A 14,153-nucleotide genomic window follows, 5' to 3' on the forward strand; every position below is an offset into this window, starting at 1 on the left:
GCGGAGACTATGGTGCTCCGTCACGAACGCAATACCACCGGCTTACACGGTGACACAGACGAAGTTGCCCCCAACATAGAAGAGGAGGTCATAGATGACCCAGTTGTGGACCCCGATTGGCAGCCATTGGGGGAACAGGGTGCAGGCGGCAGTAGTTCTGAAGTGGAGGAGGAGGAGCCGCAGCAGGCATCAACATCACAACAGGTTCCATCTACCGGGCCCGTATCTGGCCAAAAACGCGTGGCAAAACCAAAACCAGTTGGAGGACATCGTGGCCATCCAGTTAAAGAAGCTCAGTCTGCAATGCCTGAAAAGTTATCCGATAGTAGAAAGAGTGCAGTCTGGCATTTTTTTAAACAACATCCAAATGATCAGCGCAAAGTCATCTGTCAAAAATGTTCAACTACCTTAAGCAGAGGTCAGAATCTTAAAAGTCTAAATACAAGTTGCATGCATAGACATTTATCCACCATGCATTTGCAAGCCTGGACTAACTACCAAACGTCCCTAAAGGTTGCAGCACCCTCGGCAAATGAAGCTAGTCAGCAACGCTACATCCCTTCCCTCCCTGTAAGCCCACCATTTCTCGCGCCACCTGCAGTATCTGTGCAGCTTTCCTCGCCAGGCCAAAGCAGTCAGGGAATCACCAGGTTAGTAGTAGGAAACACTGCATGTAGGGCACCGGCAAGAATACCATCTCCAACCCTCTCTCACTCACCCATGTCCACCGGCACCACCGCTAGTTCCACGATCTTCAGCTCTCCAGTCCAGCTCACCCTACATGAGACTCTTGTTAGGAAAAGGAAGTACTCATCCTCGCATCCGCGTACACAGGGTTTGAATGCCCACATTGCTAGACTAATCTCATTAGAGATGATGCCCTACCGGTTAGTTGAAAGCGAAGCTTTCAAAGCGCTGATGGACTACGCTGTACCACGCTACGAGCTACCCAGTCGGCACTTTTTTTCTAGAAAAGCCATCCCAGCCCTCCAACAGCATGTTAAAGACCGCATCGTCCATGCACTCAGGCAGTCTGTGACTACAAAGGTGCACCTGACAACAGATGCATGGACCAGTAGGCATGGCCAGGGACGTTACGTGTCCATCACGGCACACTGGGTGAATGTGGTAGATGCAGGGTCCACAGGGGACAGCAATATTGGGACAGTTCTGCCTAGCCCACGGTCAAGGAAAGAGTTGGCTGTAGGCGTTTGCCCCCCTCCTCCTTTTCCTCCTCCTTCTCCTGCAGAAGCGAGAGCTCATCCACAGACCGCAGTCGCACATCCACTGCATCCGCAGCTGCCACTGTTGCACACCAGGTGTGCCATTATGGGACAGCTAGTGGCAAGCGTCAGCAGGCTGTATTGGCAATGAAGTGTTTGGGCGACAACAGACACACCGCGGAAGTTCTGTCCGAGTTCTTGCAGAATGAAACTCAGTCATGGCTGGGCACTGTACATCTTGAGGCGGGCAAGGTTGTGAGTGATAACGGAAGGAATTTCATGGCTGCCATAGCCCTTTCCCAACTGAAACACATTCCTTGCCTAGCTCACACCTTAAACCTGGTGGTGCAGTGCTTCCTGAAAAGTTACCCGGGGTTACCCGACCTGCTCCTCAAAGTGCGCAGACTTTGCTCGCATATCCGCCGTTCGCCCGTACACTCCAGCCGTATGCAGAACTATCAGCGGTCTTTGAACCTTCCCCAGCATCGCCTAATCATCGACCTTGCAACAAGGTGGAACTCCACACTGCACATGCTTCAGAGACTGTGCGAACAGAGGCGTGCTGTTATGTTTTTGTGGGAGGATACACATACACGGGCAGGCAGTTGGATGGCAGACATGGAGTTGTCAGGTGTGCAGTGGTCGAAGCTACAAGACCTGTGTCAAGTCCTTCAGTGTTTTGAGGAATGCACACGGCTGGTTAGTGCAGACAACGCCATAATAAGCATGAGCATCCCCTTAATGCGTCTGCTGATGCAAAGTTTGACGCACATAAAGGAGCAGGCGTCTGCAGCCGAGGAAGAGGAAAGCCTTGATGACAGTCAGCCATTGTCTGGTCAGGGCGGTGTAGAGGACGCGGTAGCGGGCGAAGAGGAGGAGGAGGACGAGGAGGATGATGGGGATGAGTACTTTTTGAATCAGGAAGCTTCTCCTGGGCCAACAGAAATTAGTGGCATTGCAAGGCCGGGTTCCGTTTTTTTAAGGGAGACAAGTGACGTAGATTTGCCTGTAACTGCCCCTCCAACCAGCACAACCGCAGATTTGACAACTGGAACTTTGACTCACATGGCGGATTATGCCTTACGTATCCTCAAAAGGGACACACGCATTATAAAAATGATGAGCGATGATGATTACTGGTTGACCTGCATCCTTGACCCTCGCTATAAAGGCAAATTGCAAAATATTATGCCACATGAGAACCTTGAACAAATATTAGCAACCAAACAAGCTACTCTTGTAGACCGTTTGATTCAGGCATTCCCAGCACACAGCGCCGGTGATGGTTCTCACACAAGCTGCAGGGGGCTACATGGCAGAGGTGTTAGAGGTGCACAGATCAGAAGTGGCGTTGGACAGAGGGGTTTTCTGACCAGGTTGTGGAGTGATTTCGCAATGACCGCAGACAGGACAGGTACTGCTGCATATATTCAAAGTGACAGGAGACAACATTTGTCCAGTATGGTTACTAACTATTTTTCATCCCTTATCGATGTTCTCCCTCAACCGTTCCCATTACTGGGCATCCAAATTAGACACCTGGCCTGAATTGGCAGAATATGCATTGCAGGAGCTTGCTTGCCCAGCAGCTAGTGTGCTATCAGAAAGAGTATTCAGTGCTGCTGGTTCAATATTAACCAAAAAAAGGACTCGTCTGGCTACCCAAAATGTGGATGATCTCACCTTCATTAAAATGAACCACTCCTGGATTTCAAATTATTTTGCCCCACCTTTCCCGGCTGACACCTAGCTTTCCTATAAAAATTGCTTGCTTGTGGACTGGTATTACTGAGTGTTCCAATCTGTTAATTTGCAGCAGCTGTTTGTCCAGCATACGACATGTTTACACCTCCCCCAATGGGAAAACTCCCCCCACGGGGCCGTGGTCTCGCCACTTGGCGCAAGCAACCGTTACAGTGCTGTTTGTCTGAAGAGGTGGGTGTGCCCGCTTTTTGTCGACGGCACTGCCACTGGGTCCCTCATAGTACAATTTAGTGTCTCTGGCGGTGGTGGTGCGCACCCAACGTCAGACACACCGTTGTAACATGAGGGGCCCTGGGACGGTACCGCCGGCCACAAGAGAGTTCCCCCCCCCGCTCAAACTGTGCTCTACCATGAGCAAAATTATCTCGCACAGCTCCACCAATGTTTAGTCTATGCGCTGACATCATTCAATGCCTGGCACTGACAAACAATACCAATTTGTTGACATCTATGATGCTAGTTAAAGTAGTCTGGGTCAGTGTCCTATATTGACACCAGTAAATACTAATTTACTGCCAAATTACTTTGTCATAAACTCTGCAGATGAGCCCACCCCTGTACCTAAGCATGCCACCCTTTTTTTTATTTATAGTTGTTTTGCGAGACATTAACATCTATTTATTTTTTGGGAGTACTAACTGTATCAGACACTTCTTGCAATACTCCTCCACTGACCACAATGCTGCCTGCCTGTGTATCCATGTAACCGATTTAAAACTGCCGTGCCTGCCTATTGTTTGTTATTTTAGGCCTTTGATAGCCTGTCTGCGGCCCCTACTTGCAATACTCCTCCACTGACCACACCAATGCTGCCCGTGTACCCTGGAACCTATTTAAAAGTTCATAGAGCCTAGTTATATATTTTATTTACTATTAATAAGGCCATGATGGACTACGCTGTACCACGCTACAAGCTAACCAGTCGACACTTCTTTTGCGAGAAAAGCCATCCCAACCCTCCACCAGCATGTAAAAGACCGCATTGTCCATGCACTCTGGCAATCTGTGAGTACAAAGGTGCACCTGACAACAGACGCATGGACCTGTAGGCATGGCCACGGAAGATTACGTGTCCATTACGGCGCAATGGGTTAATGTGGTGGATGCATGGTCCACAGGGGGACAGCCTACTAAGTCTGTCTGCAGTCCCTAATTCAAATTGTCCTCCACTGTCTAAATCGGAGCTTCCACCTTCTGGCTTTCGGCCTATAGTATCAGATATTAAACTGCATTTGGCCTTCAACTTTGGTTACGGCCTACTAACGGTGTCTGCCCCTGCCTGGTGTTTGTCCTCAACTGAATAAAGCTGAGCTTCAACCTTCTGGCTCTCATTAAGTGCTGTGTTTTTAAAAATTGGTGGTTAGGGCCTACTAACGGTGTCTGCCCCTCCCTGGTGTTTGCCCTCAACTGAATAAAGCTGAGCTTCCACCTTCTGGCTTTCGGCCTATAGTATCAGATATTAAACTGCATTTGGCCTTCAACTTTGGTTACGGCCTACTAACGGTGTCTGCCCCTGCCTGGTGTTTGTCCTCAACTGAATAAAGCTGAGCTTCAACCTTCTGGCTCTCATTAAGTGCTGTGTTTTTAAAAATTGGTGGTTAGGGCCTACTAACGGTGTCTGCCCCTCCCTGGTGTTTGCCCTAAAATGAATAAAGCTGAGCTTCCACCTTCTGGCTTTCGGCCTATAGTATCAGATATTAAACTGCATTTGGCCTTCAACTTTGGTTACGGCCTACTAACGGTGTCTGCCCCTGCCTGGTGTTTTTCCTCAACTGAATAAAGCTGAGCTTCAACCTTCTGGCTCTAATTTTTTTTTTTTTTTTTAAGTGCTGGTTGGGGCATAATACCTCTGTTTGCTGCTCCTTGGTGTTGACCTCAACTGAATAAAGCTAAGCTTCCACCTTCTGGCTTTCGGCCTATAGTATCAGATATTAAACTGCATTTGGCCTTCAACTTTGGTTACGGCCTACTAACGGTGTCTGCCCCTGCCTGGTGTTTGTCCTCAACTGAATAAAGTTGAGCTTCAACCTTCTGGCTCTCATTAAGTGCTGTGTTTTTAAAAATTGGTGGTTAGGGCCTACTAACGGAGTCTGCCCCTCCCTGGTGTTTGCCCTCAACTGAATAAAGCTGAGCTTCCACCTTCTGGCTTTCGGCCTATAGTATCAGATATTAAACTGCATTTGGCCTTCAACTTTGGTTACGGCCTACTAACGGTGTCTGCCACTGCCTGGTGTTTTTCCTCAACTGAATAAAGCTGAGCTTCAACCTTCTGGCTCTAATTTTTTTTTTTTTTAAGTGCTGGTTGGGGCATAATACCTCTGTTTGCTGCTCCCTGGTGTTGACCTCAACTGAATAAAGCTGAGCTTCCACCTTCTGGCTTTCGGCCTATAGTATCAGATATTAAACTGCATTTGGCCTTCAACTTTGGTTACGGCCTACTAACGGTGTCTGCCCCTGCCTGGTGTTTGTCCTCAACTGAATAAAGCTGAGCTTCAACCTTCTGGCTCTCATTAAGTGCTGTGTTTTTAAAAATTGGTGGTTAGGGCCTACTAACGGTGTCTGCCCCTCCCTGGTGTTTTCCCTCAACTGAATAAAGCTGAGCTTCCACCTTCTGGCTTTCGGCCTATAGTATCAGATATTAAACTGCATTTGGCCTTCAACTTTGGTTACGGCCTTCTAACGGTGTCTGCCCCTGCCTGGTGTTTTTCCTCAACTGAATAAAGCTGAGCTTCAACCTTCTGGCTCTCATTAAGTGCTGTGTTTTTAAAAATTGGTGGTTAGGGCCTACTAACGGTGTCTGCCCCTCCCTGGTGTTTTCCCTCAACTGAATAAAGCTGAGCTTCCACCTTCTGGCTTTCGGCCTATAGTATCAGATATTAAACTGCATTTGGCCTTCAACTTTGGTTACGGCCTACTAACGGTGTCTGCCCCTGCCTGGTGTTTGTCCTCAACTGAATAAAGCTGAGCTTCAACCTTCTGGCTCTCATTAAGTGCTGTGTTTTTAAAAATTGGTGGTTAGGGCCTACTAACGGTGTCTGCCCCTCCCTGGTGTTTGCCCTCAACTGAATAAAGCTGAGCTTCCACCTTCTGGCTTTCGGCCTATAGTGTCAGATATTAAACTGCATTTGGCCTTCAACTTTGGTTACGGCCTACTAACGGTGTCTGCCCCTGCCTGGTGTTTGTCCTCAACTGAATAAAGCTGAGCTTCAACCTTCTGGCTCTCATTAAGTGCTGTGTTTTTAAAAATTGGTGGTTAGGGCCTACTAACGGTGTCTGCCCCTCCCTGGTGTTTGCCCTAAACTGAATAAAGCTGAGCTTCCACCTTCTGGCTTTCGGCCTATAGTATCAGATATTAAACTGCATTTGGCCTTCAACTTTGGTTACGGCCTACTAACGGTGTCTGCCCCTGCCTGGTGTTTGTCCTCAACTGAATAAAGCTGAGCTTCAACCTTCTGGCTCTCATTAAGTGCTGTGTTTTTAAAAATTGGTGGTTAGGGCCTACTAACGGTGTCTGCCCCTCCCTGGTGTTTGCCCTAAACTGAATAAAGCTGAGCTTCCACCTTCTGGCTTTCGGCCTATAGTATCAGATATTAAACTGCATTTGGCCTTCAACTTTGGTTACGGCCTACTAACGGTGTCTGCCACTGCCTGGTGTTTTTCCTCAACTGAATAAAGCTGAGCTTCAACCTTCTGGCTCTAATTTTTTTTTTTTTTAAGTGCTGGTTGGGGCATAATACCTCTGTTTGCTGCTCCCTGGTGTTGACCTCAACTGAATAAAGCTGAGCTTCCACCTTCTGGCTTTCGGCCTATAGTATCAGATATTAAACTGCATTTGGCCTTCAACTTTGGTTACGGCCTACTAACGGTGTCTGCCCCTGCCTGGTGTTTGTCCTCAACTGAATAAAGCTGAGCTTCAACCTTCTGGCTCTCATTAAGTGCTGTGTTTTTAAAAATTGGTGGTTAGGGCCTACTAACGGTGTCTGCCCCTCCCTGGTGTTTTCCCTCAACTGAATAAAGCTGAGCTTCCACCTTCTGGCTTTCGGCCTATAGTATCAGATATTAAACTGCATTTGGCCTTCAACTTTGGTTACGGCCTTCTAACGGTGTCTGCCCCTGCCTGGTGTTTTTCCTCAACTGAATAAAGCTGAGCTTCAACCTTCTGGCTCTCATTAAGTGCTGTGTTTTTAAAAATTGGTGGTTAGGGCCTACTAACGGTGTCTGCCCCTCCCTGGTGTTTTCCCTCAACTGAATAAAGCTGAGCTTCCACCTTCTGGCTTTCGGCCTATAGTATCAGATATTAAACTGCATTTGGCCTTCAACTTTGGTTACGGCCTACTAACGGTGTCTGCCCCTGCCTGGTGTTTGTCCTCAACTGAATAAAGCTGAGCTTCAACCTTCTGGCTCTCATTAAGTGCTGTGTTTTTAAAAATTGGTGGTTAGGGCCTACTAACGGTGTCTGCCCCTCCCTGGTGTTTGCCCTCAACTGAATAAAGCTGAGCTTCCACCTTCTGGCTTTCGGCCTATAGTATCAGATATTAAACTGCATTTGGCCTTCAACTTTGGTTACGGCCTACTAACGGTGTCTGCCCCTGCCTGGTGTTTGTCCTCAACTGAATAAAGCTGAGCTTCAACCTTCTGGCTCTCATTAAGTGCTGTGTTTTTAAAAATTGGTGGTTAGGGCCTACTAACGGTGTCTGCCCCTCCCTGGTGTTTGCCCTAAACTGAATAAAGCTGAGCTTCCACCTTCTGGCTTTCGGCCTATAGTATCAGATATTAAACTGCATTTGGCCTTCAACTTTGGTTACGGCCTACTAACGGTGTCTGCCCCTGCCTGGTGTTTTTCCTCAACTGAATAAAGCTGAGCTTCAACCTTCTGGCTCTAATTTTTTTTTTTTTTTAAGTGCTGGTTGGGGCATAATACCTCTGTTTGCTGCTCCCTGGTGTTGACCTCAACTGAATAAAGCTAAGCTTCCACCTTCTGGCTTTCGGCCTATAGTATCAGATATTAAACTGCATTTGGCCTTCAACTTTGGTTACGGCCTACTAACAGTGTCTGCCCCTGCCTGGTGTTTGTCCTCAACTGAATAAAGCTGAGCTTCAACCTTCTGGCTCTCATTAAGTGCTGTGTTTTTAAAAATTGGTGGTTAGGGCCTACTAACGGAGTCTGCCCCTCCCTGGTGTTTGCCCTCAACTGAATAAAGCTGAGCTTCCACCTTCTGGCTTTCGGCCTATAGTATCAGATATTAAACTGCATTTGGCCTTCAACTTTGGTTACGGCCTACTAACGGTGTCTGCCACTGCCTGGTGTTTTTCCTCAACTGAATAAAGCTGAGCTTCAACCTTCTGGCTCTAATTTTATTTTTTTTTAAGTGCTGGTTGGGGCATAATACCTCTGTTTGCTGCTCCCTGGTGTTGACCTCAACTGAATAAAGCTGAGCTTCCACCTTCTGGCTTTCGGCCTATAGTATCAGATATTAAACTGCATTTGGCCTTCAACTTTGGTTACGGCCTACTAACGGTGTCTGCCCCTCCCTGGTGTTTTCCCTCAACTGAATAAAGCTGAGCTTCCACCTTCTGGCTTTCGGCCTATAGTATCAGATATTAAACTGCATTTGGCCTTCAACTTTGGTTACGGCCTTCTAACGGTGTCTGCCCCTGCCTGGTGTTTTTCCTCAACTGAATAAAGCTGAGCTTCAACCTTCTGGCTCTCATTAAGTGCTGTGTTTTTAAAAATTGGTGGTTAGGGCCTACTAACGGTGTCTGCCCCTCCCTGGTGTTTTCCCTCAACTGAATAAAGCTGAGCTTCCACCTTCTGGCTTTCGGCCTATAGTATCAGATATTAAACTGCATTTGGCCTTCAACTTTGGTTACGGCCTTCTAACGGTGTCTGCCCCTGCCTGGTGTTTTTCCTCAACTGAATAAAGCTGAGCTTCAACCTTCTGGCTCTCATTAAGTGCTGTGTTTTTAAAAATTGGTGGTTAGGGCCTACTAACGGTGTCTGCCCCTCCCTGGTGTGTGCCTTCAACTGAATAAAGCTGAGCTTCCACCTTCTGGCTTTCGGCCTATAGTATCAGATATTAAACTGCATTTGGCCTTCAACTTTGGTTACGGCCTACTAACGGTGTCTGCCCCTGCCTGGTGTTTGTCCTCAACTGAATAAAGCTGAGCTTCAACCTTCTGGCTCTCATTAAGTGCTGTGTTTTTAAAAATTGGTGGTTAGGGCCTACTAACGGTGTCTGCCCCTCCCTGGTGTTTGCCCTCAACTGAATAAAGCTGAGCTTCAGTCTTTAGGCTTTTGGCCTAAAGTATCAGATATTAAACTGCATTTGGCCTATTCGTGTGTTTGGGCCCTTAAAACAGTGTCTGCTGCTCCTGGGTTTGCTACTCCACTGAACAAAGCAATGCCGCCTGTTTAGTCCTGTTACCAATTTTGAACTGCATTTAGCCTACTTTATTCTTTGGCCCTATATCTGTTTCCTCCTCATCCTGCCCATTGCCCAGCCACTGCTAGATGAGTCTGCTGGTACATTGACCTAGACCACTACATTCCCCTTGCACTCTACACAGCCAGAATCTGACCCTGCTGAAAGTAAGGTTCCCCTTCCCGCATGTTATACCACCTTACACAGGGACAAAGAGGAAGGTGCAGATGAAAGTGCAGGTTCCTTCATCAGGTGGGGGGGCATACTCGTTGGCGACGTCACTGGCACAGGGCCCCTCAGAGTACGCAAAAGTGTTGCTGCTGGTGGGAGGCGCCCCCGCCGTGCAAACACACCGCTGTACTTTGAGGGGTCCTGTGCCAGTGCCAATGCGAACAAGTGTGCCCCCCTGCTTGCTCAGGATCACAGCACTTGCAACGTTGAAATACTTACCTCTCCCTGCTCCACCGCCGTGACGTAGTCCACGATTCCTGGGCCCACTAAAACCTTGCACCAGCCCTACCCCTCACAACTTTTGCCAAATGACCCCCAAGTTCTATTGAACAACTATTATTATAAAGTTAATTAAGATTGACAAGCTTCAGAAAGAAGAATGGATGTTTTTGGCATTAAAATGGGCACTGTAGGTGTTTTCCTGGCCTCCACTCACTGCCGACTATGCTTCCCCATTGACTTGCATTGGGTTTCGTGTTTCGGTCGATCCCCGACTTTTAGCGATAATCGGCCGACTGCACTCGACTCGACTCTGGACAAAGTCGGGTTTCACAAAACCCGACTCGATCTTTATAAAATGAAAGTCGCTCAACCCTACTGGGGAATACTCAGGCCCTCATTTTTTTAAAATGTGAAAACTCCTGGTTGGGTGTCCATCTGCTGGACTGAGTGTAGTGGAAGACCTGATGGTCCCTAATATACTATTTCTACTCCCGTGAAATTTCTGCCACTTCTACCTATTTGTTTAAATATGAACACTACTGGTTGGGTGTCCATCTACTGGATTGGGCGAAGTGGAAGACCAGTCGGTCCCTATTATATTATTTCTACTGTGGTGAAACTGATGCCACTTTGGTAGTGTCTGCGAATAATTTTTGGAAATGTGAAAACTCCTGGTTCGGTGTCCATCTGCTGGATTGGATGTAGTGGAAGACCTGTTTGTCCCTATTATACTATTTCTCCTGTGGTGAACTTGATGCCAATTTGGTATTGTCTGACAATAATTTTTGGAAATGTGTAGACTCCTGGTTGGGTCTCCTTTTATGTGTGTGGCCTGTAGTAGTAGGCCTCCGAGACCATCAGGCCTCCACTTCCTTGGACTCAACTACCCGTGTTACTATCCTTAAATTTTTCTGACTATGGTAGTCTAGAAAACTGATATTTGTGCCACCTGAGTGTGGATCAGCATGAAAGCAGGTAGAGGTGTTGCATGTGGTATCAGGGCTCCCAGGAAAGGAGGCCTACACCGATCCCTCACCTGGCCTGTAGTAGTAGGCCTCCGAGACCATCAGGCCTCCACTTCCTTGGACTCAACTACCGGTGTTACTATCCTTAAATTTTTCTGACTATGGTAGTTTAGAAAACTGATATTTGTGCCACCTGAGTGTGGATCAGCATGAAAGCAGGTAGAGGTGTTGCATGTGGTATCAGGGCTCCCAGGAAAGGAGGCCTACACCGATCCCTCACCCACCTTGTTTTACTGTGACATTCAAATGAAAGCTGTAAATGCTGTCCCAGACCCCAATACCTCATGCCTGGTTGATTGCTGCCATGCCATGCTACAGTTTGTACTATGGGTGAATTGAGGCCACATTCCTGGTGTCTGTCCCTGATTTGATATGTTTTGGCAGCATTTGGGATGGTTATAAGGTGTTCTTCTTTCCTCCCATTGAGATTAATGGCTTTTGGCTATGTTCGGCGAATGTGCGACAAATTAATCTGTAAATATTGCAAATTCGGCAATTGTAATCTGAACCAAACTTTGAAATATTCACTCATCTCTATTAGGCACAGGGAAGGAGCCCCTGGTCCTGGGTCACCCGGCAGCTGAGTCATGCCAGTCTCCCTACGTCTTAGCGATCCTGGCCTAACCTGCCACTAACGTTTTGTCAGAATGGGCTTTTAGTACTGCCAGGAGTAGTATAACCGATAGATGCATCCACCTGTCAACTGAAAATGCTGACTGGCTGATTCTTATCAAAATGAACAAGTGCTGGATTGGTCCAGACTTCTATACACAACCAGATGACATCAATGGAACATAGAATCAAATCCAGTGTTTCTTTTTTTTGGTGTGGTCTATTCGCATGCACCCTTTCCCACCCAAACAAGGGTATATGCTTCAGGATTTCATTTCTTTTGTCTTGTCCTCTTCCATCCACCACCTTAGCAACTGGACACTACCCTTGCTATAAATTTGTTAAGGGTGTTTATATTGCCTGCAATATAGAGGTCTACCTTGACCATTCTTTTATAGATTCAAATATCTTCCATATTGTACAATAATACCACTCTTATCTGCAATTCATAAATGGTGAGATGTGGCAGTAGGAATAGTGTATGACAAGCATCTATTCAGGGTTTATTGCATTATAAATTGTAAGCCTTGCTGCTGTTTTTTTCCATGCATTCATTGACTGATTCATGTTTCTTTACGGTCATCTATACTCAGAAATTCATCCAAGCTGGCAGTGTTACTTGCGTTACTCCTCAGTTTGTTGCTGTCATGTACCAGAAAAAAATTCAGGGCCAATTCATATCCCTTCTATATGCCAAAATAATACCACTTTTATACCATCAACGGTGAGGTGTGGCAGTAGTAATCGCATATGATAGGCATCTAGTCAGGGATTATTGCCTTATAAATTCTAAACCTTTCTGCTGTTGCTTTTTTTCCATGGACTCATTGACCGATTCATGTTTTTTATGGTAATCAGTACTCAGAAATTCATCAAAGCTTCCAGTGTTACTTGTGTTCCTATAGACTTTGTGGCTGCCACATACAAGGAAAAAATCTTTTCAGACCGGTTTGAATCTCTCATATATTTTACAATAATATCTCTCTTATTTGCAATACATCTAGTGTGAGGTGTTGAAGTAGGGATAGCATATGACAGGCATCCAGTCAGGGATTATTGCCTTAAAAATTCTAAGCCTTCCTGATTCTGCATTTTTCTATGAACTCTTTGACCAATTCATGTTTTTTATGCTGTTCTGTACTCAGAAAATCATCAAAGCAGGCAATGTTAACTGAGTTAATGTGTCCATTCACAGTTTCTCTGTTGCATCTGTAATTAAGAGGTTATGGTGGGAGACTTCACTCTACTGGAGCAGGAATTACTACTAGGGTTGAGCGACCTTGACTTTTTTAGGGTCGAGTCCTGTTTCGCGAAACCCGACTTTTGGAAAAGTCGAGTCGGGCGAAATCGGCCGATTACTGCGCAAAGTCGAGGATCGGCCAGAACACGAAACCCTATGCACGTCAATGGGGATTTATTTATTTTTATTTTTTTTATTCTCTCTCTCTCTCTCTCTCTCTCTCCCCTCCGTCCCAGAACAGAAAATTTCGTTTTGCACATTCCAAATCGCTACTGCGCACAAGCGATAAAATGGTGATAGGCGTGCACGCCCCTAACCCCTATGACATCACTCTGCCCACGCTCCTTCATTGGCTGAAAAAATGGCGCTAAACGCGTCATACGAAACGCGACTTTGGCGCCCAGATCACGTACCGCATGGCCGACCCCACACAGGGATCGGGTCGGGTTTCATGAGACGCCGACTTTACCAAAAGTCGGCGACTTATGAAAATGAACGATCCGTTTCGCTCAACCCTAATTACTACTACTGAACTTGCCAGTGCCATGTCTCACACCCCACATGCCAGATAAGGTATTAAAATGATAAAATTACATTTTCTCTTGAAAGTATTTTTCTCCATTGAAAGCATTGCAAATGTGCAAATGCACAGCAAAAACAGTGCATGTGAACATAGCCCAAGGAGTGGAGAAGCATTTTTTTCTCTTATTTATTTTACCTTGTATACAATTAATAATTCTGGAAAGAATGTTTCTTAACATGTTTTACAGTCAAATCCATTTTAAATGCAGTTTTGTATGTTTTATTTTCAGTCCGTAAAAGTGGAGTAATACTCCAAAAATGTTGTTCTCAGCTCCTACCTGGGATTCAGAGATGCCTCCAGTGGTCTTTCCCATAGTGTATTCTTACCATTTTAGTGCTGTTTACATCATTTTCAGCAATTTATAGACAAACCCAAATTTCTGGGTTGTAGGGGGACCAGAAAAATGCTCAAGTTTTCCATTGTCTTCCATTATACTCATTACTTGGGTTGAGCAGCCGAGCATTACGATTGAATTATTATTGAAATAAGCTAAGTTACCAAATCTCACATTGTGTGCGCTAGTTCTCTTGTTTCAGCTCTGGGTCGTGTAGTCAGGCAGTTACAGAAGTGTAGTTTTTACGAAATATTAGTGAAAATAAGGATTTATTTACCAAGGATTTATTTGCACAGTGAAGTACTTGCTTTGCTGTGTGTGAAACTAGTAAAGCTGGTTGTGGCCTGTATAGAACCTAATCCCTTGACTTATTCTTATTTGAGTGCTAACATCTATACATAAAAAAACCCATCCCAGGAGCTAACAGATCAATAAGTTATCACAGTAGCTATACTGCCCCAATAATGTATAACCCTTGCATATTCTTAAGATATCAC

General features: G+C 46.0%; 1 protein-coding gene across 1 annotated transcript in view; it reads right to left on the bottom strand.

The window, feature by feature from the left end:
- LOC143788173 (cytochrome P450 2D14-like) overlaps positions 1-14,153 on the bottom strand; it is a 388,662-nt gene that overhangs the window by 91,850 nt on the left and 282,659 nt on the right. The gene's annotated exons all lie outside the window — the stretch shown is intronic.

This window comes from Ranitomeya variabilis, chromosome 8 (genome assembly GCF_051348905.1).
Source record: "Ranitomeya variabilis isolate aRanVar5 chromosome 8, aRanVar5.hap1, whole genome shotgun sequence".
In the NCBI taxonomy this organism is placed as follows: Eukaryota; Metazoa; Chordata; class Amphibia; order Anura; family Dendrobatidae; genus Ranitomeya; species Ranitomeya variabilis.